General features: G+C 32.6%; 1 non-coding gene across 1 annotated transcript; it reads left to right on the plus strand.

Moving 5' to 3' along the window:
• Nucleotides 1-108, plus strand: LOC148573889 (small nucleolar RNA R71). The gene has a single exon (XR_015905639.1). It is a non-coding gene; the product is annotated as a small nucleolar RNA R71 (small nucleolar RNA).
• Nucleotides 109-6,656: the final 6,548 nt, after the last annotated feature.

Here is a 6,656-nt window from a genome sequence, read left to right on the forward strand (position 1 = left end):
AAGCATGTCAGAAGGACACTTTTTGGTTAGTTGCTTGTATCTCTCCCAAGCTTCATAAAGGGATTCACCTTCCTTCTGTCTGAAGGTTTGAACATCCACTCTAAGCTTACTAAGCTTTTGAGGAGGAAAGAACTTTGCTATAAAAGCCGTGACCAGCTTATCCCAAGAGTTCAGGCTATCTTTAGGTTGAGAATCCAACCATATTCTAGCTCTGTCTCTTACAGCAAACGGGAAAAGCATAAGCCTGTAGACCTCGGGGTCAACCCGATTGGTCTTAACAGTATCACAGATCTGCAAGAACTCAGTGAAGAACTGAAAAGGATCTTCAGATGGAAGTCCATGAAACTTGCAGTTCTGCTGCATTAGAGAAACTAATTGAGGTTTCAGCTCAAAATTGTTTGCTCCAATGGTAGGAATGGAGATGCTTCTTCCATGTAAATTGGAATTAGGTGCAGTAAAGTCACCAAGCATCCTCCTTGCATTATTATTATTTTTGGCCGCCATCTCCTCTTCCTGTTCGAAAATTCCTGTAAGGTTGTCTCTGAATTGTTGTATTTTAACTTCTCTTAGTTTCTTTTTCAGAGCCCTTTCAGGTTCAGGGTCTGCTTCAACAAGAATGTTCTTGTCCTTGCTTCTGCTCATATGAAAAAGAAGGGAACAAAAAATAATAATAGGGATCCTCTTTGCCTCAGTAGAGAGAGGTTCCTTTGTGTGAGTAGAAGAAGAAAGGGAATAAGAGTGAAGAAGAATGGATAATCCAAACACAAGGGTAAGGATAGGAGCAGAGATATGAGGTGAGGAGAAGTGTTAGTAGATGAATAAATAAATAGAAGGAGATGAGGGAGACGAAATTTCGAAAATTAATTTTTGAAAAGAAGTTGATGATTTTCGAAAATTAAAGGAGAATTAAAATTAAAATTAAAATTTAAACAATTAATTAACTAAAAAGAATTTTTTTGAAAAAGAGGGAGATATTTTCGAAAATTAGAGAGGGATAGTTAGTTAGGTAGTTTTGAAAGAGATAAGAAACAAACAAAAAGTTAATTAGTTAGTTGAAACAAATTTTGAAAATCAATTTTTAAAAGATAAGAAGATAAGAGGTTAGAAAAGATATTTGAAAAAGATATGATATGAAAAGGTATGATTACAAAGATATGATTTTGAAAAAGATAAGATAAAAAGATATTTTTGAAAAGATATGATTGAAATTAGTTTTGAAAAAGATTTGATTTTTAAAATCACAATTAATGACTTGATTCACAAGAAATCACAACATATGATTCTAGAACTTAAAGTTTGAATCTTTCTTAACAAGCAAATAACAAACTTGAAATTTTTTTGAATAAAAACATTAGTTGTTGATGATATTTTCGAAAATATGATATAAAATTAAGAAAAAGATTTTTTGAAAAATATTTTTAAAATTTTCGAAAATAAATAAGAAAAATGAAAAAGATATAATTTTTTTGAAAAAGATTTTGAAAAAGATAAGATTTTTAAATTGAAATTTTGATTTGACTCATAAGAAACAACTAAATTTTAAAAAGTTTTGAAAAAGTCAACTCAAATTTTCGAATCTATGAGAAGAAAAAGGGGAAGATATTTTTTTGATTTTTGAATTTTCAATGATGAAAGAGAAAAACATCAAAAAGACTCAATGTATGAAAATTTTGGATCAAAACATGTGATGCATGGAAGAACACTATGAATGTCAAGATGAACACCAAGAACACTTTGAATGTCAAGATGAACACCAAGAACTTATTTTTGAAAAATTCTCAAGAAAAGAAAACATACAAGACACCAAACTTAAAGATTTTTAATTTCTAGACACTAAGAATTCAAGAATGCATATGAAAAACAAGAAAAGACACAAAACAAGAAAATATGAAGATCAAACAAGAAGACTTACCAAGAACAACTTGAAGATCATGAAGAACACTATGAATGCATGAGTTTTCGAAAAAATGCATAATTTTTTTTGAAAAAATGCAATTGACACCAAACTTAAAAATTGACTCTAGACTCAAACAAGAAACAAAAAATATTCTTGATTTTATGATTTTATTAATTTTTTTTGGATTTTTGTATATTTTTATTTTTTGAAAAACATATAGGAAAAACAAAATACGAAATTCAAAATTTTTAATAAGAATCCCAGGAATATTTCAATATTGGCCTAAAGCTCCAATCCAAGGGTTAGGCATGGCTTAATAGCCAGCCAGCTTTAGGATATAAATCAGGCATGCAACAGCTGAAATTCCAATTAACTTGCCTCTATGCTGATGGTTGGAAGCCACAGTCCAAAAGAATTAGACATGGCTTTGCAGCCAGCCAGGCTTCAACATGCTTCATGAAACACTAGAATTCATTCTTAAAAATTTAGAATAATTTTCGAAAACAGATGAGAAATTTTTGAAAGATTTTTGAAAAATTTTTGAAAATAAAACAAAAAGAAAATTACCTAATCTGAGCAACAAGATGAACCGTTAGTTGTCCAAACTCGAACAATCCCCGGCAACGGCGCCAAAAACTTGGTGTGCGAAATCGTGATCATTCCATTCCTTGGTAACGGCGCTAAAAACTCAATACGCACGTTCATGATCTTATATCTGTTTCACAACTTCGTACAACTAACCAGCAAGTGCACTGGGTCGTCCAAGTAATAAACCTTACGTGAGTAAGGGTCGATCCCACGGAGATTGTCGGCTCGAAGCAAGCTATGGTCACCTTGTAAATCTCAGTCAGGCGGATTAAATTGTATTAAGAAATTATAGTGGATGAAAATAAATAAAATATAAAATAGGATAGTGGTACTTATGTAATTCATTGGTGAGAATTTCAGATAAGCGTATAGAGATGCTTTCGTTCCTCCGATCTCTGCTTTCCTACTGTCTTCATCCAATCAATCCTACTCCTTTCCATGGCAAGCTTTATGTAGGGCATCACCGTTGTTAATGGCTACATCCCATCCTCCTGTGAAAATGGTCCAATGCGCTGTCACTGCATGGCTAATCATCTGTCGGTTCTCGATCATACTGGAATAGGATTTACTATCCTTTTGCGTCTGTCACTACGCCCAGCACTCGCGAGTTTGAAGCTCGTCACAGCCATCCCTTCCTAGATCCTACTCGGAATACCACAGACAAGGTTTAGACTTTCCGGATCTCAGGAATGGCCATCCATGGGTTCTAACTTATACCACGAAGACAATAATATCTCGGACTTGGTCCCCTGTATTAGATATCCAAGAGATATCCATTCAATCTAAGGTAGAACGGAAGTGGTTGTCAGGCACGCGTTCATAAGTTGAGAATGATGATGACTGTCACGATCATCACATCCATCATATTGAAGTGCGAATGAATATCTTAGAAGCGGAATAAGTTGAATTGAATAGAAAAACAGTAGTACTTTCCATTAATCTTTGAGGAACAGCAGGGCTCCACACCTTAATCTATGGTGTGTAGAAACTCTACCGTTGAAAGATACATAAGTGAAAGGTTCAGGCATGGCTGAATGGCCAGCCCCCATGATCTAAGAACTAAATGTCCCAAGATGATCCGAAGAGGATCTAAAGATGTAAATACAATAGTAAAATGTCCTATTTATACTAAACTAGTTACTAGGGTTTACAGAAGTAAGTAATTGATGCATAAATCCACTTCCGGGATCCACTTGGTGTGTGCTTGGGCTGAGCTTGAAGTTTACACGTGCAAAAGCATCTTTTGGAGTTGAACACCAAGTTGTAACGTGTTTTTGGCGTTCAACTCTGGTTTGTAACGTGTTTCTGGCGTTTAACTCCAGACTGCAGCGTAGAACTGGTGTTCAACGGCCTTTTGCGTCATCTACACTTGGGCAAAGTATGGACTATTATATATTGTTGAAAAGCCCTGGATGTCTAATTTCCAACGCCGTTGAGAGCGCGCCATTTAGAGTTCTGTAGCTCTAGAAAATCCACTTTGAGTGCAGGGAGGTCAGAATCCAACAGCATCAGCAGTCCTTCTTCAACCTCTGAATCTGATTTTTGCTCAAGTCCCTCAATTTTAGCCAGAAAATACCTGAAATCACAGAAAAACACACAAACTCATAGTAAAGTCCAGAAATGTGAATTTAACATAAAAAATAATAAAAACATCCCTAAAAGTAACTAGATCCTACTAAAAACATACTAAAAACAATGCCAAAAAGCGTATAAATTATCCGCTCATCACACAGATTTGCAAGAATTCAGTTAAGAACTGAAAAGGATCTTCTGATGGAGTCCATAAAACTTGCAGTTCTGTTGCATCAGAGAAAGTAATTGAGATTTCAGCTCAAAGTTGTTTGCTCCAATGGCAGGGATTGAGATGCTTCTTCCATGTAAATTAGAATTTGGTGCAGTGAAGTCACCAAGCATCTTCCTTGTATTGTTATTATTTTCGGCCATGTCTCCTTCTTTTTCGAAAATTTCTGTCAGATTTTCTCCAGAGAGTTGTGCTTTAGCTTTCCTTAGCTTCCTCTTTGGAATCCTTTTAGGTTCAGGATCAGCTTCAACAAGAATGTTCTTATCCTTATTCCTGCTCATATGAAAAAGAAGAAAACAGAAAACATGGAATCCTCTATGTCACAGTATAGAAATTCCTTTATGTGAGTAGAAGAAGATATGAATAGAAGAAGGAGAATCCAAATACAAGGGTGAGGAGTAGGTTCGAATTCTTAGATGAAGAGGAGTGTTAGTAAATAAATAAATAAATAGAAGGAGGTGAGGGAGAAGAATTTTTGAAAATTAGATAAAATAAAATAAAAGTATTTTTGTTTTTAAATTAGAATTAAAATAAAAAATTTGAAAATTAAGAAAGGAAAAATTAAATCAAATTAAATTAAATTTAAAACAATTAGTTAATTTAAAAAGGAATTTGAAAAAGAGGGTAGGGATTTTCAAAAATTAGATATAGAATTAGTTAGGTAGTTTTGAAAAAGATATGATTGAAATAGTAAACTTTTAAAATCAAACCAAAAAGTCAAGTAGTTAATTGAAAAAGATTTGAAAATCAATTTTTGAAAAGATAAGAAGTTAGAAAAGAAGTTGGAAAAGATTTTGAAATTGATTTTGAAAAAGATGTGATTGACATTTATTTTGAAAAAGATTTGAAAAAGAAATTTAAAAAGATTTGATTTTTAAAATCAAAGTTGATTACTTGACTAACAAGAAACTAAAAAGACATGATTCTAGAGTTTAAAGATTGAACCTTTCTTACTAGGCAAGTAACAAACTTAAAAATTTTGAATCAATCACATTAATTGTTAGCACTAATTTCGAAAATATGAAATAAAAATAAGAAAAAGATTTTGAAAATCAATTTGAAATTTTCGAAAATCATAAAAGAAAAAATGAAAAAGATTTGATTTTTGAAAAAGTTTTGAAAAAGATAGAATTTTTAAATTGAAAATTTGATTTGACTCATAAGAAACAACTAGATTTTAAAATTTTTTGAAAAAGTCAACTCAAATTTTCAAAAATTTATGAGAGAAAAAGGGAAAGATATTTTTTTGATTTTTGAATTTTAATGATGAGAGAGAAAAACATCAAAAAGACTCGATGCATGAAAATTCTGAATCAAAACACATGATGCATGCAATAACACTTTGAATGTCAAGATGAACACCAAGAACACTTTGAAGATCAAGATGAACATCAAGACTTATTTTTTAAAATTTTTAAGAAAAGAAAAACATGCAAGACACCAAACTTAGAGATTTTTCATGTTTAGACACTATGAATGCAAAAATGTATATGAAAAACAACAAAAGACACAAAACAAGAAATTTTAAAGATCAAACAAGGAGACTTACCAACAACAACTTGAAGATCATGAAGAACACATGCATGAGTTTTCGAAAAATGCACAAATTATAAAAACATGCAATTGACACCAAACTTAAAATTTACTCAAGACTTAAACAAGAAACACAAAATTATTTTTGGTTTTTATGATTTTATTAATTTTTTTTTTGGTTTTTTTTTCGAAAATTATTTTGGGAAAAATGAAATTGAAATTTTTTTTTATTATTTTCAAAAATAAGAAATAAAAAGCTTAAAAATAAAATAAAATTACCTAATCTGAGCAACAAGATGAACCGTCAGTTGTCCAAACTTGAACAATCCCCGGCAACGGCGCCAAAAAGTTGGTGCGCAGAAATCGTGACGGTTCCATTCCTTGGTAATGGCGCTAAAAACTCAATACGCACATTCATAATCTTAGGTCTTTGTCACAACTTCGCACAACTAACCAGCAAGTGCACTGGGTGGTCCAAGTAATAAACCTTATGTGAGTAAGGGTCGATCCCACGGAGATTGTCGGCTTGAAGCAAGCTAGGGTCACCTTGTAAATCTCAGTCAGGCGGATTCAATTGATTATAGAGATTTAATAATTAAAAGATAAATAAAACGTAAATTAAAGATAGAGATACTTATGTAATTCATTGGTGAGAATTTCAGATAAGCGTATGAAGATGCTTGTTCCTCCTGAACCTCTGCTTTCCTATTGTCTTCATCCAATCATTCATACTCCTTTCTATGGCAAGCTGTATGTTAGGCATCACCGTTGTCAATGGCTACATCCTGTCCTCTCAGTGAAAATGGTCCAATGCACTGTCACTGCATGGCTAATCAT

The sequence above is a fragment of the Arachis ipaensis genome, chromosome B2 (genome assembly GCF_059453495.1).
Source record: "Arachis ipaensis isolate K30076 ecotype BB chromosome B2, ASM5945349v1, whole genome shotgun sequence".
NCBI classification, from domain to species: Eukaryota; Viridiplantae; Streptophyta; class Magnoliopsida; order Fabales; family Fabaceae; genus Arachis; species Arachis ipaensis.